The 25,187-nt window shown below is 47.3% G+C and overlaps 1 protein-coding gene across 2 annotated transcripts in view; it reads right to left on the bottom strand.

The window, feature by feature from the left end:
* PCNX1 (pecanex 1) overlaps nucleotides 1–25,187 on the bottom strand; it is a 499,400-nt gene that overhangs the window by 288,512 nt on the left and 185,701 nt on the right. For both annotated transcript variants that reach the window (XR_014261020.1, XR_014261021.1), the window contains exons 37-38: nucleotides 23,898–23,972; nucleotides 5,517–5,616 (exon numbers count right to left, since the gene is read on the bottom strand). The gene's annotated coding sequence lies outside the window, so the exon portion shown is untranslated. The remainder of the gene's footprint in view (nucleotides 1–5,516; nucleotides 5,617–23,897; nucleotides 23,973–25,187) is intronic.

The raw sequence follows: 25,187 nt of genomic DNA on the forward strand, positions 1-25,187 counted from the left end.
TCAGCTCTGCCCTCAGCTCTGTTTTTCCGTGCATCCTGAGACGGGGATTCAGGAGTGGGATGAGGGATGGTGGCTACGGGCTCCTACCCAGTTTTCACCCCAGTTCTGCAAAGAGGCTACTGAGTTATGGCTCAGCTATTAATAAAGTGGGGTATTGATTCCTATTCTGTGTGTTTAAAAAATAAGACAGCATTTGAGCATTTCCAGTCTCCTGCCATAAAACAATGAACCTACCTCCGGAGCCCAGTGTTACCCTCGGTGCAGGGTCTGATTCAGGATGTCCTGTATTGCCCTAGATTCTGCGTCTCTCATCAGCTCTGGGCGATGCTGGTGCTCCTGTCCACGGACCCCACGCTGAGCAACTTGCATCCAGAGCTTCTCTGCCAGAGCTGCAAAGCCTCTGCTGCTTCTCCTGGAGAATCCAGCTCCAAGGGAAGGGGCAGGCAGGCCTTTTTTGAGCAGAAGCTCATGGGAGCCACCAGGCTCTCCGGGAGTACCCCCGGGGATGCTTGCCTCTGCACCAGGCTGAGGCTCCAGAGAGGCTGCAGGCTGGGACAACGGCAAAGGCAGCAGCTGCTTTACCCGACCCCCACCCCCACCCCCCGCCGCCCCCGGCCCAACAACAGAGAAAGTGATGAGCTGCTGATTAAGCAGGAAGGGACCTGCTCCACCGAGATCAGCCGTGCACCCCGGACTCCCGTTAGTGCGGGAGAGGACGGGCGCCACGTGTCCCCTCCTCAGCGCCTTAGAGGCCTGACGCCAGCAGGTGATGGATGGGCCCTGGAGCGCCGGCAACAACAAACAAGGAAGAATTCGCTGCCAAAGGCAGGAACAGCCACCCCTGAACTCACATGGCTATTCTCTCAGTCAGGGAACATTCGTTCAGCATCACTAGGTGCAAAGCACTGCCCACGAGCACAGAGATGATTAAGACCTGGCCCATGTTTCCGGGAGCCCAGGACCCTGGGGCAGGCAGCGTGAAGTGTGAATGACCTGTGATACAGTGCAGGGGGAGAAGGAGGCCCAAACACAGAGAAAACTGTGGGGAAAGGAACACAGTTGTGAGCAGGGAGAAGAAACTTCGTTGGAGGACGCGGCATCAGAATGGAGTCGCCATGGCTGGGTCGGGTTGTGGTGGGTGGAGAAGAGCCGAGAAGAGGATGGGCAGTCCAGGAGGGGAGGGAAGGCGGAGGGGGAGGAAAGAGCACGTCTGCAGAATGGATCTGGTGCGTCTGATGCGGCACGGAGGTGTGTGGTTAATCGTGTCTGCTAAGCATTTACTACGCGCTATAGGGGCCTCAGGAAATGACAGAAAAGCAAATGCTCTTACATGATAGCACATTCGTGCATTCCAAATATAGAGAAGTCACTGGCAGAAAGGGCCGTGAGGAAAACCCAGAGCCGTGTAGGGGTTCAGACAAGGGACACATTTCTCTGGGCCCTGTGCTGGGAGAACTTTGGGAGCCTGGAGAGCAGACCAACAGGCGGAATGTCCAATTAACCAGGAATGGCCTTCTGGTCAAAGCACAGAACTGGGAAGTTTGGCCCTTTTCCACTGGCGTTCTACCTCTGCTTACAGCAACTTCTGTGCAGCCTGCCTGACAAAGCCTGATGTGTTCAGTACCCCACTGCGGTGAGGCCGTGCCCTTGACCAGCTGCTATGGCTGTAAGGGTCACCTGACAAGTATTAAGAAAAACCACCCAGAACCTGGAAACAAGGCCAAGGGCTTATCTGCGTGTCCTTTTAACGTCATGCTGAAGTATTGTTTAACAGGCTCACCCAAGGATTATCAACATTCTAGGAGAATGTACTGTTGTTTGACTGCACTATTTTCTATTAACTAAGGGCTCAGACTCTGAAGTTAAATGTTGTCTTGTAGAGTTGTATAGATGCAAATGTGTAGAGTTGTATAGATGCAAATGACTCCTGTCTAGTAGAAAAGATAACCTCAAAGGTGAGGGCTAATTGCCAGGACGTTAATGAGTTTTGTATCCAACCTATGTAGCCAATATTCCTTCTTTAGTAGGATTACGTAAACCCCAAGGCCTCCAATGCTCTTAGAACCAGCCTGACCGTTCCGCTGTTTCCCTCCTTAATGAATGAATTGAATAAAGTTTTTGACATGGGTTCATTCCATATTTGTAAGAAAGTCATGCTTTTAATTTTTGAACCTTATACTTACCCAGCTAAAAACTGAGGGCTCTAAGTATTATGAGAGACAAAAACATGTGAATTGATAATGCTCAATAGTATTAGAACTTTCTAATGGGCTACGATGGTCATTACCCAGGTCCCCTGTGGACAAAAGGAATCACAGATCCCAAGGGGAAGTTCATCAGAATGAAGAGCTGATATAGACTAAATCAATATGTTCCTATGTGAGGTTTGGGGCCATTTCTCTCATGTGTGTCTTGCGCTAGAAGTTCCCACAGACTTGCAAACCTTGACGTAACACTCGTGCTTAGGAAACAACAGCAAAATACGTGAGTGTAACATACAAAGGCCGGAACCTTGGGGACTCCATGTTTGGGGACCTGGACAGGCTGAATGTCAGCCCAGCAGGGCCTGGGACAGGTCACATTGGGCAGTACAGAAGCTGCTTGCATCATGCTGCCATGTAGCAGTAACAGAAGCAACGATAATCCAACCCTTGGCCCCGCTGCAGGCTGAGCAGACACCTCCACCACAGTCTCTGCCTGACATTGGGAAGGAGGCCAGCCCTTTGGACTGAACCCCCTTAAGTCCGAAGGACAATTCAAGGCGTCAAGAAGAAGGTGTTGGGCTTCCAGCAGGTGGGCACCTGAACGACACATTGGAAATGAAAAAATATAGTTATCTGTACCCCAAACTGGTCACACCACTTAATATACACATGGGGTTACGTAAGAGATTGCCTTTTAATAAGAGTCCACAGCTGAAGAGAAGTCTGCTCCCGAGCTGTGGGAAAGCATGGAAGGAACTGCCAGCTCCCACATCCCGAGGCGGGAAGGGAAGGCCTCAGAGAGTACATGTGGCCGCCAGCACCTCCCAGATCCATGTACGAGGCGGACCATGGAGACTGGGATGGGACTGGGTATCACTTTGCCACATAGCAGAGCAGCCTGCAGCCCTGGCGTAAAATAACAATCCTTTATTGTCATGGATCAGGCTAGGCCGGGCTCAGCTGGCGGGACCTGAGCCGCACCGCAGGTCTGGGGGCTGCTCTGCTCCACCCCGCGCTCAGTCGGGGCTCAGGCGGAAGGTGGCTGTTACCTTTGCAAGAGAACAAGCGGAAGCATAGGAGGCCTCTTAGGCTCAGAACCACACACCATTCCTTCCATCCACATCATTGGCCAAAATCAAGGTCAAGGGGTATGCGCCTTGCCTACGATAAGGCCGTGGTAAGGGTCTGGATGCAGGGAGAGGTAAAGGATTGGGGCCATTCGATCTGCCCCAGAGAAAGGCTGATGGCCTTGGGAGCCCCCATCTCCCGTGCATCTGCCTCTTTCTGGCTGGGCAAGCAGAGCTGGGCCACCTCCAGCCCACAGGTCTGAGCGCCCAGCGAGTCTCCGTGGGGAGCAGGGGGTCAGTCCAAAGGCTGAATGGCATGGGCCACGCCAAAACGTAGAGTCTTCTCACGCATTCCGTTCCGCCCCTTTCCCTCTGGACTACCCTGGTGAACATTTAAATCATTCCAGAACGGTTTCCTTGAGCTCGTTAAAATGGTCCCCTTCCTACCTCATCGTGCAGGGGCGCTGTCAATCAGTTCAGCGCCTGTGCTGGCATCCCAGGGACACCCAGCCTGGCAGATGGATCCTCACAGAGGCCCAGTGTCTACCATGTGGCCTCTGCGACCAGCAGTAAGATCTCTACTGCCCCCCACTCCCCCTGTGGGGATGAGAAGAATTCTAATGACTAGACTGGGACCGCGATTTGGGGCCTCAGGACACACACAGGCAGTCAGTCGGGGACTCAACCGAAGTTACTGTTGTTTATTGAGTGTGAGTCCCAATTACGTGTCAGGCGAGTGTCGGGGGGCTCTCTCGGCACGGGGTGGAGATGGACCTGTCCCTGGAAGAGGAGTGGTTCCTCCGGGGAAGCTGGTGGGCCTTGGGAGCAAGGTGGCCGCCATGGAGGTTATGTGGGGCTATAGGGTCACTGGCCAGGGATCAGGAGCTGGAGAGGGTAGGGGTTTCTGCTTGTGGCTGAGGTTAGAAACGCTTTTATTCCCTATTCACTGGCGCTGTAGAAGAGGAGCGTGGTGTGTGTGTGTGTGTGACAGAGAGAGACGGGGGAGGGGTGAGGAGGGGAAGGGAATGATTAAGAGATCAAATTGCCAGGTAATTAGAGAACACGCTGGATCGTAATCCCATTTACGTGTTACATGTTACCTATGACCAGGGCCCCCAGCCAAGGTCCTGCAGGTGGAGGGCAGTGGGACGGGCAGATGCGCACACCCTGCAGTCATGCCCCCCCATTGTCCCCGAGGGGACTGAGACCAGGGTGGACAGGACTTACAACAGCCAGCGGAGGCCTGTCTTCAGGGGTGCGGGGTGTGGGCCTGGCTCCCAGCAAGTCTGCGGGTGGGAGAAGAGGATGGTGCTGGGCATGACCCAGAGTGGCAGCAGTGGCCTAGATTCCTACTCCACAGCAGACTGGTGAGGTCTGCCAAGCTCCTCTTTACGAGGAAATTGCAACCAAGACCAGATGGCTTAAACTGATTCTGTCCCTGGCAGTAGTGACTGATTCTGTCCCTGGCAGTAGTGGATTTATCAGGGAGGGACCCCCAGGAGAGGAAGGCTAATGCCATGATAGTGACCTGGGCGCGTAAGCCATTTATTCTGAATGGGGAATGAATGTGTTCTTATGTATATTCCACACTGGAGACACAGAGCATAACAGCTACACGTAACAGTTACACATCATCACCATCATCAGCATCATCGTCATCATAATATATCTCAAGGTTGTGTAAGAACTAACAGTTACACGGTTAGTTCTCCCTAATCCTTACACAGCCTTGAGATATATAATAATAATGATTATTATTCCCATTTTGCACACACACCCAAGTCTTCATTCAGCAAGCTGGTCAGTTCTGTGCTCACCGAGCCCTGGGAAAGGACAGTGGGGTGTGGAGAAAAAGTAGCCTGGAGGAGAGTGGATGGGCCAGCTGGGGGTGATGGGACAGGCTGGGTCCTGCGATTCAGTGCTGAGGTGACAAGAGACACTCAGACAATCCCTAGGGAGCCTCAGAAGGGCCTGAAGAACACTGTGCTTCTGGAAGCTCCCCCGAATGCAGGTGTGAATCATCCTTATCTAACTCTCTAAGGGATATAAGACTCCTAAGGGCTGGGAACAGGGCAACTACGAAAACCTGGACTGTATCTCTGCACTGAGTCCCAAGTATGTGTTAGGCATCATGAATTTTAAATACATCGCAGGGTTTTTTCATTAAAATTTAAAACAAATACATGAAAACAAGCTTGTAAAAATCCAAACAGTGCAAATGTGTGTGGAACAAAAAGTAAATCACCCTTGACATGTCCCATCCTCCTCTCCTGGAGAATTTCTGGTTCCTCCTTAGAGATGGTGTTTCTCCCATGGTTGACAGTTTGGTGTGTGCGCTTCCAGGCCTGTTCACAGATACATGAGACAGTGTGGATAAGTGCTTACTAGGAACCAGAAACTACACTGAGTTTACACACAGACACACATTCACACTTTTTTTATAAAACACATAAATGGGTTCACATTCTACCTTTTTTTCTAAGTTGCATTTTAATTAATATGTTTTTGAAAGTTTCCCAAGTCACTACTAATAAATATGCTGCCTTTAAAGACAACATTTAACCTTTAAAAATGCAGTGGGTGCACATGGTAAGAACTTTAATCAGAAGGATGAGAAATGGTACGTAAAATTTCCCGACTGCCCATTTCATTTTGCTCTGAAGTCTATACTTTCATTAATTGTCAGCACCTCATTCACATATATGTATTTTCACATTTTTTTATTTAATAGTTTTGCAACTCCCTTTTCTCACTTCATATATCTGGATCTCTTTCCTCATTAGCAGATAAACCACTGCTGCTTTCATTTTTAACTGCTGTGTAATATTCCACTGAATAAATGTATCATTCTCTATTTAATCAGTCTCAGACTTGTAGATGTCATTTAGATTGTTTCTAGGGTTTTTCCAATTATAAAACATGCTGCAATGAACACCCTTATGCCTACATCTATGCCTACGTATGTAAGTGTTGTATTGGAGATTGTGCAGTGGTCTCTGTTAACCAACCTCCTCTGTTTTCTTTAGTCATAGAGCCTCTAGACTTTTGAGGGCACATGGCTGCCCAGAATAAAGACTACATTTCCCAGTGTCCCTGCAGTTAGGTATGGATATAGGATTAAGTTCTAGTCAATGGGATATAGCAGAAGTGATGAGTGCAACTCTGGGATTGTGGCCTTAAAGGGAAAGGATATGCCCCCCATCCCTTTCTCCATGTGGTGGGGAAGCTGCCTTCTGCCATGCAGATGAGGGCAGCACTCTAAGATAGTAGAGCAAAAAATGTGGAACCTAGGCCCTCAGTGCCATGGAATCATGACCCCCCCCCCCCACACACACACACCATCCCAGCCCTAGATTGATTAAGCTGAGCTGTCATGTTCCAGAAAGAAATATGTCTCTGTTATGTTTAAGCCACTGTTATTTTGGGTATTATAGCAATCAATCCAATATCCTAATTAAAATTAATATATTCATTAGATTAATTCAGAGCAGTGGAATTGCTACATCAAAAAGTATATGCATTGAGGAGACCTTCAAGATGGCGGAAGAGTAAGACACGGAGATCACCTTCCTCCCACAGATACATCAGAAATACATCTACACGTGGAACTGCTCCTATAGAACACCCACTGAATGCTGGCAGAAGACCTCAGACTTCCCAAAAGGCAAGAAACTCCCTACGTACCTGGGTAGGGCAAAAGAAAAAAGAAAAAACAGAGACAAAAGAATAGGGATAGGACCTGCACCAGTGCAAGGGAGCTGTGAAGGAGGAAAGGTTTCCACACACTAGGAAGCCCCTTCGTGGGCGGAGATGGCAGGTGGCAGAGGGGGGAAGCTTCGGGGCCACGGAGGAGAGCGCAGCCACAGGGGTGCGGAGGGCAAAGCGGAGAGATTCCCGCACGGAGGATCGGTGCCAACGAGCACTGACCAGCCCGAGAGGCTTGTCTGCTCCCCCGCCGGGGCGGGCGGGGGCTGGGAGCTGAGGCTTGGGCTTTGGAGGTCGGATCGCAGGGAGAGGACTGGGGTTGGCAGCGTGAACACAGCCTGAAGGGGTTAGCGCACCACAGCTGGCCGGGAGGGAGTCCGGGAAAAAGTCTGGAGCTGCCGAAGAGGCAAGAGACCATTGTTTCCTGGTGTGCGAGGAGAGGGGATTCAGAGCACCACCTAAACGAGCTCCAGAGACGGGCGCGAGCCGCGGCTATCAGCGCGGACCCCAGAGACGGGCATGAGACACTAAGGCTGCTGCTGCCGCCACCAAGAAGCCTGTGCGCAAGCACAGGTCACTATCCACACCGCCCCTCCTGGGAACCGGTGCAGCCCGCCACTGCCAGGGTCCCGTGATCCAGGGACAACTTCCCCGGGAGAACGCACGGCACGCCTCAGGCTGCTGCAACGTCACGCCGGCCTCTGCCGCCACAGGCTCGCCCTGAATCCGTACCCCTCCCTCCCCCCGGCCTGAGGGAGCCAGACCCCCCGAATCAGCTACTGCTTTAACCCCGTCCTTTCTGGGCGAAGAATAGATGCCCGCAGGCGACCTACATGCAGAGGCGGGGCCAAATCTAAAGCTGAACCCTGGGAGCTGTGCGAACAAAGAAGAGAAAGGGAAATTTCTCCCAGCAGCCTCAGGAGTAGCGGATTAAATCCCCACAATCAACTTGATGTACCCTGCATCTGTGGAATACCTGAATAGACAACGAATCATCCCAAATTGAGGCAGTGGACTTTGGGAGCAACGATATATATATATTTTTCCTTTTTCTCTTTTTGTGAGTGTGTCTGTGTATGCTTTTGTGTGTGATTTTGTCTGTATAATTTTGCTTTTACCACTTGTCCTAGGGTTCTGTCTGTCTTTATTTTTTTTTCTAGTATAGTTTTCAGCACTTCTTATCGTTGATGGATTTGTTTTTTGGCTTCATTGCTCTCTTCTTTCTTTCTTTCTTTTTTTATTACTTTTTAATTTAAAAAATTTTTAACATTTATTATTTTAATAACTTTATTTTATTTTATTTATTTTTCCTTCTTTCTTTCTTTTTTTCTCCCTTTTCTTATGAGCTGTGTGGCTGACAGGGTCTTGGTGCTCCAGCCAGGTGTCAGGCCTGTGCCTCTGAGGTGGGAGAGCTGAGTTCAGGGCATTGGTCCACCAGAGACCTCCCAGCTCCGTGTAATATCAAACAGCGAAAGCTCTCCCAGAGATCTTCATCTCAATGCTAAGACCCAGCTCCACTCAATGATCCGCAAGCTACAGTGCTGGATACCCCATGCCAAACAACTAGCAAGACAGAAACACAACTCCATCCGTTAGCAGAGAGGCTGCCTAAAATCACAATGAGGTCAAAGACACCCCAAAACACACCACTGGATGCGGACCTGCCCGCCAGAAAGACAAGATCCAGCCTCATCCACCAGAACACAGGCACTAGTCCCCTCCACCAGGAAGTCTACACAACCCACTGAACCAACCGTTCCCACTGGGGGCAGACACCAAAAACAACGGGAACTACGAACCTGCAGCCTGCGAAAAGGAGACCCCAAACACAGTAAGTTAAGCAAGATGAGAAGACAGAGAAACACACAGCAGATGAAGGAGCAAGGTAAAAACCCACCAGACCAAACAAATGCAGAGGAAATAGGCAGTCTACCTGAAAAAAAATTCAGAGTAATGATAGTAAAGATGATCCAAATTCTTGGAAATACAATGGAGAAAGTACAAGAAACGTTTAACAAGGACCTAGAAGAACTAAAGAGTAAACAAACAATGATGAACAACACAATAAATGAAATTAAAAATTGTCTACAAGGAATCAATAGCAGAATAACTGAGGCAGAAGAACAGATAAGTGACCTGGAAGATAAAATAGTGGAAATAACTACTGCAGAGCAGAATAAAGATAAAAGAATGAAAAGAATTGAGGACAGTCTCAGAGACCTCTGGGACAACATTAAACACACCAACATTCAAATTATAGGGGTCCCAGAAGAAGAAGAGGAAAAGAAAGGGACTGAGAAAATATTTGAAGAGGCTAGAGTTGAAAACTTCCCTACTATGGGAAAGGAAATAGTCAATCAAGTCCAGGAAGCACAGAGAGTCCCATACAGGATAAATCCAAGGAGAAACACGCCAAGACACATATTAATCAAACTATCAAAAATTAAATACAAAGAAAAAATATTAAAAGCAGCAAGGGAAAAATAACAAATAACATACAAGGGAATCCCCATAAGGTTAACAGCTGATCTTTCAGCATAAATTCTGCAAGCCAGAAGGGAGTGGCAGGACATATTAAAGTGATGAAAAGAAAAAAACCTACAACCAAGATTACTCTACCCAGCAAGGATCTCATGCAGATTCGACAGAGAAATTAAAATCTTTACAGACAAGCCAAAGCTAAGAGAATTCAGCACCACCAAACCAGCTTTACAACAAATGCTAAAGGAACTTCTCTAGGCAGGAAACACAAGAGAAGGAAAAGACTGACAATAACAAACTCAAAACAATTAAGAAAATGGTAATAGGAACATACATAATGATAATTACCTTAAATGTAAATGGATTAAATGCTCCAACCAAAAGACATAGACTGGCTGAATGGATACAAAAACAAGACCTGTACATATGCTGTCTACAAGAGACCCACTTCAGACTTAGGGACATATACAGACTGAAAGTGAGGGGATGGAAAAAGATATTCCATGCAAATGGAAATCAAAAGAAAGCTGGAGTAGCAATTCTCATGTCAGACGAAATGGACTTTAAAATAAAGACAATTACAAGAGGCAAAGAAGGACACTACATAATGATCAAGGGATCAATCAAAGAAGAAGATATAACAATTGTAAATATTTATGCACCCAACATAGGAGTACCTCAATACATGAGTCAAATGCTAACAGCCATAAAAGGGGAAATCAACAGTAACACAATCATAGTAGGGGACGTTAACACCTCACTTTCACCAAGGGACAGATCATCCAAAATGAAAATAAATAAGGAAACACAAGCTTTAAATGATACATTAAACAAGATGGACTTAATTGATATTTATAGGACATTCCATCCAAAAACAACAGAATACATTTTCTTCTCAAGTGCTCATGGAACATTCTCCAGAATAGGTCATATCTTGGGTCACAAATCAAGCCTTGGTAAATTTCAGAAAACTGAAATCATATTAAGTATCTTTTCTGACCACAGTGCTATGAGACTAGATATCAATTACAGGAAAAAAATCTGTAAAAAATACAAACACATGGAGGCTAAACAATATAGTACTTAATAACCAAGAGATCACTGAAGAAATCAAAGAGGAAATAAAAAAATACCTAGAAATAAATGACAATGAAAACATGACGACCCAAAACCTATGGGATGCAGCAAGAGCAGTTCTAAGAGGGAAGTTTATAGCAATACAATACTACCTCAGGAAACAAGAAACAACTCAAATAAACAACCTAACCTTACACCTGAAGCAATTAGAGGAGAACAAAAAAGAAAGAAGAAAGAAAGAAGAACAAAAAAACCCCAACGTTAGCAGAAGGAAAGAAATCATAAAAATCAGATCAGAAATAAATGAAAAAGAAATGAAGGAAACAATGGCAAAGATCAATAAAACTAAAAGCTGGTTCTTTGAGATGATAAACAAAATTGATAAACCATGAGCCAGACTCATCAAGAAAAAAGGGAGAAGACTCAAATCAATAGAATTAGAAATGAAAAAGGAGAAGTAACAACTGACACTGCAGAAATACAAAGGATCATGAGAGATTACTACAAGCAACTATATGCCAATAAAATGGACAACCTGGAAGAACTGGACAAATTCTTAGAAAAGCACAACTTTCTGAGACTGAACCAGGAAGAAATCGAAAATATAAACAGACCAATCACAAGCACTGAAATCGAAACTGTAATTAAAAATCTTCCAACAAACAAAAGCCCAGGACCAGATGGCTTCACAGGCGAATTCTATCAAACATTTAGAGAAGAGCTAACACCTATCCTTCTCAAACTCTTCCAAAATATAGCAGAGGGAGGAACACTCTCAAACTCATTCTACGAGGCCACCATCACCATGATACCAAAACCAGAAAAAGATGTCACAAGAAAAGAAAACTACAGGCCAACATCTCTGATGAACATAGATACAAAAATCCTCAGCAAAATACTAGCAAACAGAATCCAACAGCACATTAAAAGGACCATACACCATGATCAAGTGGGGTTTATCCCAGGAATGCAAGTATTCTTCAATATACGCAAATCAATTAATGTGATACACCATATTAACAAACTGAAGAATAAAAACCATATGATCATCTCAACAGATGCAGAAAAAGCTTTTGACAAAATTCAACACCGATTTATGATAAAAACCCTCCAGAAAGCAGGCACAGAGGGAACTTATCTCAACATAATAAAGGCCATATATGACAAAACCACAGCCGACATCGTTCTCAATGGTGAAAAACTGAACAAGACAAGGTTGCCCACTGTCACCACTATTATTCAACATAGTTTTGGAAGTTTTAGCCACAGCAATAAGAGAAGAAAAAGAAATAAAAGGAATCCAAATTGGAAAAGAAGAAGTAAAGCTGTCACTGTTTGCAGATGACATGATACTATACATAGAGAATCCTAAAGATGCTACCAGAAAACTACTAGAGCTAATCAATGAATTTGGTAAAGTTGCAGGATACAAAATTAATGCACAGAAACCTCTTGCATTCCTATACAATAATGATGAAAAATCTGAAAGTGAAATTAAGGAAACACTCCCATTACCATTGCAATAAAAAGAATAAAATACCTAGGAATAAACCTACCGAAGGACACAAAAGACCTGTATGTAGAAAACTATGACACTGATGAAAGAAATTAAAGACGATTCAAACAGATGGAGAGATATACCATGTTCTTGGATTGGAAGCATCAACATTGTGAAAATGACTATACTACACAAAGCAATCTACAGATTCAACACAATCCCTATCAAACTACCAATGGCACTTTTCACAGAACTAGAACAAAAAATTTCACAATTTGTATGGAAACACAAAAGACCCTGAATAGCCAAAGCAATCTTGAGAAAGAAAAATGGAGCTGGAGGACTCAGACTCCCTGACTTCAGACTATACTACAAAGCTACAGTAATCAAGACAGTATGGTACTGGCACAAAAACAGAAATATAGATCAATGGAACAGGATAGAAAGCCCAGAGATAAACCCACACACCTATGGTCACCTTATTTTTGACAAAGGAGGCAAGAATATACAATGGAGAAAAGACAGCCTCTTCAATAAGTGGTGCTGGGAAAACTGGACAGCTACATGTAAAAGCATGAAAGTAGAACACTCCCTAACACCATACACAAAAATAAACTCACAATGGATTAAAGACCTAAATGTAAGGCCAGACACTATAAAACTCTCAGAGGAAAATACAGGCAGAACACTCTATGACATAAATCACAGCAAGATCCTTTTTGACCTAAGTCCTAGAGAAATGGAAATAAAAACAAAAATAAACAAATGGGACCTAATGAAACTTAAAAGCTTTTGCACAGCAAAGGAAACCATAAACAAGACGAAAAGACAACCCTCAGAATGGGAGAAAATATTTGCAAATGAAGCAAGTGACAAAGGAGTAATCTCCAAAATTTACAAGCAGCTCATGCAGCTCAATATCATAAAAACAAAAAACCCAATCCAAAAATGGGCAGAAGACCTAAAAAGATATTTCTCCAAAGAAGATATACAGATTGCCAACAAATACATGAAAGGTTGCTCAACATCACTAATCATTAGAGAAATGCAAATGAAAACCACAATGAGATATCATCTCACACCGCCGGTCAGAATGGCCATCATCAACAAATCTACAAACAATAAATGCTGGAGAGGGTGTGGAAAAAAGGGAACCCTCTTGCACTGTTGGTGGGAATGTAAATTGATACAGCCACTATGGAGAACAGTATGGAAGTTCCTTAAAAAACTAAAAATAGAACTACCATACGACCCAGCAATCCCACTACTGGGCCTATACGCTGAGAAAACCATAATTCAAAAAGAGTCATGTGCCACAATGTTCACTGCAGCTCTATTTACAATAGCCAGGACATGGAAGCAACCTAAGTGTCCATCGACAGATGAATGCATAAATAAGATGTGGCACATATATACAATGGAATATTACTCAGCCATTAAAAGAAACGAAATTGCATAATTTGTAGTGAGGTGGATGGACCTAGAGTCTGTCCTACAGAGTGAAGTAAGTCAGAAAGAGAAAAACAAATACCATATGCTAACACATATATATGGAATCTAAAAAAAAAAATGGTTATGAAGAACCTAGGGGCAGGACAGGAATAAAGATGCCGATGTAGAGAATGGACTTAAGGACACGGGGAGGGGGAAGGGTAAGCTGGGACGATGTGAGAGAGTGGCATGGACTTATATATACTACCAAATGTAAAATAGATAGCTAGTGGGAAGCAGCTGCATAGCACAGGGAGATCAGCTCGGTGCTTTGTGACCAAAAATCACCGAGCTGATGGTGGGATAGGGAGGGTGGGAGGGAGACATAAGAGGGAGGAGATACAGGGATATATGTATCTGTATAGGTGATTCACTTTGTTATAAAGCAGAAACTAACACACCATTGTAAAGCAATTATACTCCAATAAAGATGTTAAAAAAATGTATATGCATTAAAAACCTGATTTTTAATGCCAAATTGCCTTCTGCAGCTATTGTACTAATTATACTCCTACCAACAGTATGTGAAGGTGCCTGCTTTATCACACCCTTGCCAACACTGTCCATTATCAAACTTAAAATATTTGCCCATGAGTTTATAAACTTCATAATTCAGAAGTCTGCATTAATTTAACGATGATGGGAAAGTCGGTTTTGCCTATGTTTATTATCCTTTTTATACATTATCTTCAATCTTTATCAGAATTCTAGGGCATGTTATCATTATCCCCATTTAGTTTCCCTCTGAAATGTTAAGCAACTTGTCCAAGATGGCACAGCTGGTAAGTAATGGAGCCAGCCTTGAATTCAGGCTGGACTCACTCTAGACCAGAAACTAGACACTTTTCCCTGCATCATACCTTTGGCCTTGACGAAGCTTCCACCTCCCCACTCACTACCTGCATATTTACTGAGCAAGCACTCAGGGGCCCAGATAGGCAAACCAGCCTCCACAGCCAGGTCCAGCTGGGCCCTCTGGAGCACCCACGCCTGACCGTCTCATAAGCATCTTCAAAAGAAAAGATTTTTCCATTGGTTTTGTTTATTTTGTCTAACCCTGGCAGAGAAAACTGTCTTTGCAAGTAAACTTTGTATCATCATCATCAGTACCCTATAGTCTAGGCAAAGAGAACAGCGTCCTGACCAATAGAAGAGGTACCTCATCTTTATGTTGAGAATAATTACAGCTTCTTATCTTTGGGGAGGTGTGTGTAAAAGAGAGGAGAGGAGAAATAATAAATGTAAAATGCCTGGCATATAGTAGAAACTCCATAAACTGTACCCATGTTTTTATTATTGGGGTTCCACTCCATCCCATACACCCTTGCAGCTCACGAGGCTGTGACATATACACATGTATATTTATCCTATTTTCCAGCCTCTCAGAGTCATTCATTCAGAAAATATTAATAGTTGTTGCCCAGTCTTGGCCTCTTTGGGCACGCTAAGGAATAACGTTCACAACGTTAGGAACACATGCATAATGCTTACTCTGGGCCAGCACTGTCCTGTCCTCTAACTTCATCTCATAACCACAGCCCTAAGCCATAGGCTCCCCACTGTACAGTTGGGGGGTCTGAGTTCAGAGGGGCTACTGAGCAGCCCCCCGAGAGGCGGTCAGCAGCAGAGGCGGGACTCGAACCCCGGCAGGCTGGGGGAGCTTCCTATGCCTCCTCCAGGCTCAGCAGGCTTGTCACCACCTTAAGTGGCTGTCCCAGGTGCTCCTCCCCGTGGAGGACGTCCTTGTCACCTGCCCTGCCCGCCTGCATCCAGCATCACCCTCTCCAGGCCACCCTCCCCTCCGTCTTCTCAACTCCCAGCTCTATGGCAGGTATTCCCGACCCCTGACAACCCCACCACCAGCCCTGAGAGCTCCTCGAGGGCAGGGATGTGTCTGATTTATCTGCGTATCTGAGCCTGGTCTAGCCTGGTCTCTAGATAAAGGAGGAACTAAGAATGGGGATGCAAGGGCCCAACTCAGGGGAACAAAGCTACCTTCACGCTCCCACAGTGAACCCGCCGCCGAAGGAAGGGGCTCCCCTCCAAGAGGTGGGGGAGTCTATGGGGGAGCGTTGGCAGGCCTGGGAGGATGAAATCATTAAAGCTTATTCGTTTGGGAAAGATGTTCCAACTCTACCACCTCAGTGTCCCAGTCTGTAAAATGGGGGTAAAAATTACAACTATCTCCTGAATTAAATGAAATATTTCATTTAAAGTGCTGAGCCTAATTCTGAGTGTCGAGTAAGTTCTGAATAAGTGTTACCATCCTTATTACCCTCATTACAGGTAGCACAAGATACCGTTTCAGTGGACTTTAATTCCTTCTACTTTCTGTGTCGTGTTACTTAGAGAATGGAATTTCCTCACAATGTTATTCTTGCCTGCTGAGCACAGGTTTTCTATCTTTGGAAAGGATAGACACCTCTCTCCGAAGGACAGCACTCCAGAAGGGTGAGCAGCTGGTGACCGCTGGCTCCGGAATGTGCTCAGCCCGGAGCAGGCTGGCCTGTGAGGGCTACCGACCCTACAGGGAATGCGCGGGCGGCGAGGCCAGGCTTCCGATCCCTGCCTGGGTGTCCACCTGTGGTCCCTCTGGGTTCCCGCATTACCCGCCTCTACACACACACACCCCTGCCTGCAAAGGCACCATTCTGGGCTGGGCTCTCAGGGAAGGCTCGGGGGGAAGGTGCTCTCTCGCAGCCCACAAGACTCCTTAGCTGCAGTTAACTCCAGAGTCACAGGGTAGCTTCTCCTCAGGTTGTCAGCAGCCATCTGTGCCCCACACAGACCCGCCGTCAGGCACCTGCAGACCTCACCCTGTGAAAGGGAAGAGCCGGGGTCAAGTCATTCGGACAGATGGGAATTCAGGCCTTAAGGAAACAAGAAACAGGTCAAAGCCCGACTTACTACCTTTAAGGGGCTGAATTTCCACATGGGGGGGAAACAAGCACAGCAGCATAACATTTTGTTGCTGAACGGAACTTAGGTTGATCTGGTCGGACCCTCCTTTCACAGTTGAGGACACCAAGAGGTGAGGTATCCCGGCCCAAAATCACAGAGGGAGTTTGGAACAGAGCCAGGACCAGGCCCCAGGTCTCTCCTCATGACTCGATCACACTTTTTTATTTAAGGCCTAGCTTTTGCACGAGGGAATTATCACACTTTGTTCGGAAAGCCAGGGACTTGTAGGTTGGTGCTATTGGCACCTACTGGGTAGAGATCAGGGATGCTGTTAAACATGGTACAAGGCAAAGAACTGTCATGCCTCAAGTGTCAACGCGGTTGGCTGTCAGTGGGTGTAGGTTACAATCTAGGCTAATCACCCAGGCCTCCAGGAAAAGTGGAACTGCAAGAGGGGAAAAAAGGTAGTAGAAACAGATTATAGTTTAACAGGGAAGTGTTTGGTGAGAAAACAGGTAGTGTCTGCGGGGTATTTTCCACACCAACAAGCAATCCTCTGACACCAACTGGGTGTCCAACAGTTCAATTCCATTCTGACACCAACTGCCTTGAGGTAGCACAGACCCTGCAGGTTGAGGGCTCAGCCCCACAAGATGGTCCCCACGTCAGATGCCAGTCACAAGTGCCAGGGGCCACCTGTACTTCTGACCCACCAACTCTAAGTTCAGGGGTCTCACGACTCTCTTCTCAGCTTTAATAATCCTCTGGACGGATTCACAGAACTCAGGAAAGCACTTTACTTACATTTACCAGCTTATTATAAAGAATACAACCCAGGAACAGCCAAATGTAATGGGAGAGACACACGGGGCAAGATGGGGGGCTGTGCGGAGCGTCTATGCCTGCTCTGGGTGCACCCCCCTCCCAGAACATTGATGTGTTCACCAACCCGGAAGCTCTCAAACCCCATCATTCAGTGTTTTTAAAGGTGTCATTACACAGGCACGATCGATTAAATCATTGGCCGCTGGTGATCGAGCTCAGTCTCCAGCTCGCTTCCTCTCCCTGCGGTTGGTTGCGAGCGGGGGTCGGGCTGAAAGTTCTAACCCTCTAATCACAGAGTTGACTTTTCTGGTGACCAGACCCTATGCTGAAACTATCAACCCACCCCACCCTCGACCCCCACCATGAATCATCTCATTAGCACATAAGACAGTCAATTCCAAGGGTTTTGAGGGTCTCTCTATCAGGAACTGGGGAAGACCACATATATACTTTGTATTTTCCCACAACAGGTTAACTCCAAGCCCTAGATGTCCTGGGCTGAAGGGGAAGGAGATTTTTTGAGTCAGGAGACAAGAGCCCGGCAGTGCAAGGTGTCCTGTGTGTTCACAGTCTCCTGGTCTCCTGTGTGGTTCGGTGGTCCTCAGACTTCACGGGATTTAGGTGGTGTGGGACCCCCCCCCCATTAACTCATTATGCTGTAACCAGGGTACCAGATCTCTCAGATGCCAGACTTTTTGTAAAAGTTTCAAAAAAGACATAGCAAGCTTCAGTTTTTACTTTCTCCCCTTGCAACTGGACAATTTTCAGACAGAAAGAACAACTGAGTTTGCTTTCTCTCTGCAAACTACCATGCTGATACTGAGTGGAGAGAGGGAAGAATAAGAGCCTGCCTCCCCTCTTCATGCTGTTTACAACATCTTCCAGAACCCAGCAAAGAAGGCAGGAAGCGAGCCTACCAGGCAAGTCTCCTCGGTTAAAAGATGTAAAGATGAGGTAAAAGATGAGGGGACTGTGGACACGGGTGATATGTTTCCTGCTGTTGGTGTCAGTGAGATTTCATAGGGGCCTTTTCCTGTCTTCGCTCAAAATGAAATGCATTGACACCAAGGGAAGTGGTAAAACCATGGGCCATTCTATGTTTTAGAAATCTGATACTTGGGAACCTGCAGGTCTGACCTGCAGACCTGAAGAGTCAGTCTTCTTATGAGGATCTGATACACAGGGGCTATCCAGACAAGGAGCTGACTCATCAAGAAGTGTGGTGGACTTCTACGTAAAGCCTCAAACCACAAATGCTTCACCCCTAAATTCTGTAGACTTAGACATTTTTGTTAAGCCCTGTGTGAAACAATGGGATGACTGGTTTCTTTCCCCTCCTCACAGTGACTACATGCGTCTTTTATAATATGCCCTTGCCATGTGGTCAACTTGCAAGGACGAATTTATTAATGAGCCTGTTTAGGGATTTTCAAATGGAAGACCTTATAGGAATGTAGGGTAGGTGCTCTTCTTGTACATGGAAGTATGTGAGCCCTAGTCCTCATCCCCAATCAGGCAACTGAGGTTACTGATGGTGGGAGAATAGAGATGGTGGGAATTTCCTGTAGAGGACGCCTCACTGAAGAATTCTCTCTACCCCTTGATTTGACCTAGACTTTCCAGGGATAAAATAAGACTCAAGGTTTGATGGCGAAACAAAAAAAGTCATCATTTCCAAACTCCCAACACCCCTCCCCAACTCTCCAAATTTTCAGCCTGACTCACTTCCCAGCAAAACAGTAATGGGTCCGAGCTGATCAGATGGCAACAGAAGTAGGTGTCTTTCCTGGTGGCTACCTGTACTTATCAAGACGGGCTCATCGTGGTCAACAGCACCGTCTCTGAAACTGACTGCTTGGCTCGAGTCTCAGCTCTGCTACTTACCAGCTGTGGAACGTCTGGCAAGTTACTTCACCCCTCCTACCTCCATTTTTGCTTCTGTCAAAAGGGGGTAATAATAGCAACATTACTCACAATAGCCAAAAGGTGGAAGCAACCCAAGTGTCCACTGGTGGATGCATGGATACACAAAATGTGGCATAACCCTACAATGGAATATTATTCAGATTTAAAAAGGAAGGAAATTCTAACACATGCTACAACATGGATGAACCTTGAGGGCATCATGCTAAGTGAAAGGACAAATACTGTATGATTCCACTTACATGAGGTACCTAGAGCAGTCAGATTCATAGAGACAGAAAGCACAGTGATGGCTGTCAGGGAATGTGGCGGGGAGAACAAGGAGTTAGTGTTTAGTGGGTAGACTTTCAGTTTTGCAAGATGAAAGAGTTCCAGAGATAGAGGGTGGTGATGGATGCACAACAATGTGAAAGTACTTAATGCCACTGAACTGCGCACTAAAAAATGGCTAAGATGATAATTTTTATGTAATGTGTATTGCACCACAATTTTTAAAAAAGTAATTAAAAAAAAAAAGAGGGGTAATAGTGCAGGGTTGTTGTGAGGATAAAATGAGTTACTGTCAAGTCAATAGTTCTCTACCAGGCGGCTCCCCCCACTTCACACAAATCAATGTGTCGGGCTCAGACTGTCACAGTGCAAATGTTGAGGAGCCCGGGAGAAAAGCAGCCGGCACAGGGTAGCTCTTGGTAAACAGTGGCTGTGATTTTCATGTAGTGTATATGAAAAGGATTTATCATGCCCCCGAGTTCCCGTCGCCTCTCCATAGGAGTCTGTTGCTGATGCAGAAGCACCCAGAGGGCCACTCATAGCAACAAAGGGCTGGAGGGTGAAGTCTGCGTGTCTGAGGGCACATGGAAGTTTACGGTCGTCAGTCGAGCCGGAAGGATCTTTCTCCACAAACTTGGGTTTGCTAACAATTTTATATTACCTTATTTTCCTTCAAATTAATTTGGACCACAAACTCCGATCCCCCCCACCAAAGATGAGCAGAGAATCTGGGGTCTCATATGGGGCCAGACACCCAAGGAGGCTCCTCTGGCTGCAACCTGCCCAGGGTTACCCCCGGTGGCCCCCATCCAGCCTGTGTGAGCCCTGGAAGGCCCTCGAATCTTGGGTGTGGCCAGGAGTCCAAGTTTGGGGTTGCAGCCTCCCCATGCCTCCGTGAAGACCCTCTCCTCTTCTGCACATCCCACCCTCACTACTCTGAGGAAGCTGCAGACCTCCAGCCACCGAGCGTGGTTTCCATCTGGTGTCCTAGATGGCGTGTGTGGCAGGGCCACCAAGGCTCTTCCCCCTCCCCCGCCCACCACCGAGAGGCTGGTCCTGTGATGTCACCAGGAAACCGCCCAGACGGGAAAGATGGCTCTGAGATGTTGGAGGCACACCACGCTCGGCAGGCAGCACGCTGACCTTGTCACAGTCACCTGTCCCTGCCTGTCACGGTGGAAGCAGGGCAGAGGCCCCCCCTGCCTCCTCCCGAGAGGAGAGGCTGAGTGGCTGAGACACACAGTGTCCCCGCAGGTCCCGGGAGAAGGTCCAGCTCCATAGCCTCAAGGGACGGCTCCTGTGAGGCTCAGTAAAATGACGGAGAGAAAAAACGACTCAGCAAGACCTGGGATGCTCTAAGGGCAGTCCTGATGGTGAGGTTTATGACCGCAGGGCCCACGTTTAGCTGGAGGCAAGGACTCAGAGGGGCCACGCAAACGGGCACCGGCATCAAGCAGTAAACATGTGAATCCGGGAACACAGCCAGGGTAACTACCCCCATGTAGACCCCCGATTTAACAGGCTCCGAGAGCCTTGTCGTTTAGCTATTTTTTGTTCCTCACACCTCTCCTGGCACGTGCGTCTCTGGGGCTCCAGCCCACCCAACACGCCCCGGTCCTCAACGCCTCCCCAGCCTGGGCTGAGCGGCTGCTGCCATCTGCTGGCAGTTTATGTGAGGACACCAGTGAGGCAGCCGCTGCTTCCCTTCCTACACTCTATTTGCAGAGACGGGGAGCTTCCTTGGCATTTCCTTCACGGACAGAAGGAAAGGCCACTCGGCACGTCACTGCCGTGCTCCGTTGAGATGTCCCGTCCCCGCGCACAGCACAAGTCAGGGAGATGGGACACACGAGGGGGGGGTGGGGGGGCGGTGTGTCACCGCTGATGGGGCAGGTCCCCACAGGATAGCTCTGTCCTTCCCAGCCCTCCAGGAAGCTGTCTCCTTTTCAGTCAGGGATCTGGGCGTCTCTTGAGGGAGGAAAAATACAAGCTCCGAAGCTAATGAAAAAGCTCCACCACATCACAGGATTTATCTTAGCCACACACCCACTCACATTGCAGACTGAAATCCTGGCACGTCCAGACTCCTCCACTGGTGCGTGGTTTCAATTGTGAGCTCCTTGAGGTCAAGGACCTTTTGTGTCCATAATCTGTACCTAGCACAGGGCTGAGCACAGAGTGGGTATTAAATATTTCTTCAGTGAAAGACCTCTATGCCATCAGGTCAGCATAACCTATCAATTCATCTTCCGGAAGCCATTCTCTTGTCTGTAGCTCTCCTCTCTATCCCCAGGGTCAATGGGTGCTATGTGCCACCCCTTGACTGCTCAAACCTAAGGCCCTCCCCAGGAACTGCCCTCCTTCCAAAGGAAGCTACTTAACCAAGGTTGAGTCTCCTCCGGGAGACTAGTCATATCCAGTAACTAGTCAGTGCTGGCAGGGGTGGTTCCAGCCTCTGTACCTCAAACCGGGATAACTTGGAAGGACCATCGAAGCCCCAGAGCTTCCCGTGGGACAGGCTGAGGCCTTGGCTGTGACTGCATTGCAGCTCATCTTCTCCCTCCACCCACCATGCACCCTTCACCCCTCCCAGGTTGAGGGCTCTCGATGCACCAGAGAAAGACAGCAAGAGGCTGAGGACAATTACTTGCCTATTTAAGGCAAAGAGTCAATGTTAGAGGGGCCTCCTTGGTAGCATGTAGAGATTCCTGTTCTTCAGCGAGAGGGCAGAGTAGCTGAGGCCTGGCCCAGGACAGAACACGAAGGGAACAGAGCTCCAGAGAAGACTGAATTTTCGACTCGGCGAGTGTGCCATGCCAAGGACAGGGCCTGGCTGGGAAACAGGTGAGACTTGAGAGAGGGATTGTGACGTGTCTGGAGCTCCCCGTGAGACTGGCCGATGCCTCTGTTGTAAGTGCATTGCAGGTCAACTTGACGCTCTTGACAACCTTGAAACCCCAGATCCCCAAACCCTGGCCTGCAGATGTGACCCGCTCTCCGCTGCTTGAAGATGACTCAAAGGCTGCTCATCCCCTCCAGGATCTGCTCCCACCTCCCCTCCCGGCTCCCTGGCCAATAACTGGTCGGGTCACAACATCACCTGGCCAGGGGTGCGCTGGGGCTGCTAGGGGAAGAAAGGGCTAGGGGTTGAAGGAGCTGTGAGACCCCGCCCGTGTGAGCTGGCAGAGGCCGGGAGGGTGTATATGAGACTGGGTCTGCAGGATGCTGAATCAAGACAAACCGAATACAAAGTTGGAAAAGAGAGAGTTTATCAATATGAGAACACTCTCCTATGACAGAAGATTGATATCTTGGCAAAGCCCCTAAAAGATTATGCAAATATACTGCTAGGTTGGTTCCCAGAAGCCTGGAAAAAGCAATAATGCATACTAAGTAGAACAGAAATGCCAGAATTGCCACGATAAGCGGTAGAGAAGGAATCCAAGGCTCAGAGAAGTGAGCATGCTAAAATGGGTATGTTACATAAAGTCAGAAAACCCACCAACTACGTTCCACGGGAAGGAGGGCCAGCCTCCTATCACTTTGTTTAGCAAAATGGTAAGACATGTGTTGGTGACAAGGGCACCAGCACGACTGAGAAAGCTCAGTGGGGGCTGTCCTCTGTGGGCCAGGGCTGATGCTAGGAGATGCTGTTATAGAGCAAGATTCCTTGATAGCAGTGGGATGATAGAGTCTCAAATTAAAAGAGGCCAGGAAGCACAAGGCATCAGAAGCAAGGTGGATGCAACGATTGTGATAAGGAGCAAAGTCAGCATGACAACTGGGAAGACTGACCCAGAGGGAACGTGGAAATGGTTAATAGAACGTGGCATTCAGAAGGGCAAGACAGAGAGGCAGGCACCAACAAGGGTATCATGCAATCTATACAATCAAAAGAAATCAAGGAGGCTGAGGGAAGTACCCCAATAAGAACTTAAAATCTGTGGCCCAGTTTCTGGGTCTGGGCCAGCTTTCAGACCTGGAAGTCAGTGACTGAAGGAAAAGCTGGGCCCTCAGGAGGAAGGATCCTGCAATACCACAGCAGCATATACAGAATGATGCCCTCTGTCCTTCCCCAAGGGATCTATGGGCCAAGGTGAAAATCCAGAGATTCTAATGACTTGGTTGGACACAGAAACAGGATCTGAGGTGTCATGGATACTGGGCACCCAAAGCATCTTCATGATCCCTGTTAGAATGCGGGTCAGGGAGGCATATGAGAACCACGTAAATAAAATACAAATAAAGTCCTAGTGAAGGTCTGGTTTAGAGTGGGCCCACTGGGTCCACAGACCTGCCCAGTGTTTTATCCCTCATCCCTGCATGTATGATCAGAGTGGGCATACTTGGTAGTCAGGCAAACCAACTAGTCAACCACACTAGGGAAGGCCGAGTGGAAGCCTATGAAACTCCCTCCGACCCCATCCCTCCACCCAAGACAGTAAATCACAATACCTGTGGGGATGAGAAGAGATATAAAGGAGAGGGGTGGTGGCTCTCATATTCCCAACTGATTCACTAGTCAGGTCCCTACAAAAAACACAAATGCAAATTAACACTGCTTCAGGTACATGGTGATACTTGGCACATGGTCACTCTGGCAAATGTATTCTTATCCATCTCTACTGAGGATGAAGGCCAGAAGCAGCCTGCGTTCATGTGAGGTGGATAACACTGTACATTTACGGTCTTCTGCCCTCCATCAAAAGGTATGAAGGAAGCTGTGTAGACATGTTGCTGAAAATTACATTGGTCCACTACCTTGATGACATCACGCCAGTCAGACTGGATGATCAAGAAGGGGCAAGTATGGTAGGAGATAAAGCCTATAAAAATTCAGGAGCCTGCTGGAACTTCCCCTTCAATGTAAAGGACTCATTTTTCCTATCACTAAAAACGACTCAGAATGCCCATAGGTCAATGTGGATTCTTAAGTCTGCAAAGTCCATTTGTGAGAATACTGCTCTGACCCATTTGCCAAGTCACATGGAAAGCTTCGAGTGGGGCCCAAAGGAGAATGACTCTGCAGCCAGTCCAGGATGTGGTGTAAGCAGTCTTGCCACTTGGTCCTTACTACCTGGTAGATCTTACGATATTTAAAGCATCTATGATGGGAAAAGATGCTATACAAGGTTTATAGTAAACCTAATTGGAGAATCACAATGTAGCCTCATAGGATTCTGGAGTAAGGCCATGGCATTTATACCAGCTCCTGGTTTGCTGCTGGCCTTGGTAGAGAGTGCTTGGCTACGTGGCTTGTCAGACATTAAGCCGTAAACCTGAATAGGCTCAGCAGCAACCCATTTGAAAATGGAAGTGGTACACAGGGCACTGGACATGAGCAGGAAGAGGGGACACAGGTAGGCTGCATGAGTAGGCAGCCCAGGCTCCCTGCCATGTCACTCACTGCTGTCGCACGAGCTCATCCCTATGGCTAAGGGCATGGGAATGTGTCCCTTATAACCAACTTACAGAAGAGGAAAAAAGCCAAGTTTGGTTCACAGGTGGGTTCATGTGGTAGGTAGATGCAAGCCAAAAATGGACTGTTGCTGCAACGCAGCCCCACTCAGGTGGCCCTTTAAGACAGCAGTGAAGGGAAATCACTGCAAGGCAAAAATCAGGCTATCCAGTCATCCACTTTGTGTGGAATCAGTATGAGTCCAAGGCCAGAAAAAACATGAACTAATGGGAGTAGCAAATGGCTTGGCTGATTGGTCAAAGACCTAGGAGGAGAAATCTAAGGTG

The sequence above is a fragment of the Balaenoptera physalus genome (genome assembly GCF_965194825.1).
Source record: "Balaenoptera physalus genome assembly, chromosome: 2".
NCBI lineage: Eukaryota > Metazoa > Chordata > Mammalia > Artiodactyla > Balaenopteridae > Balaenoptera > Balaenoptera physalus.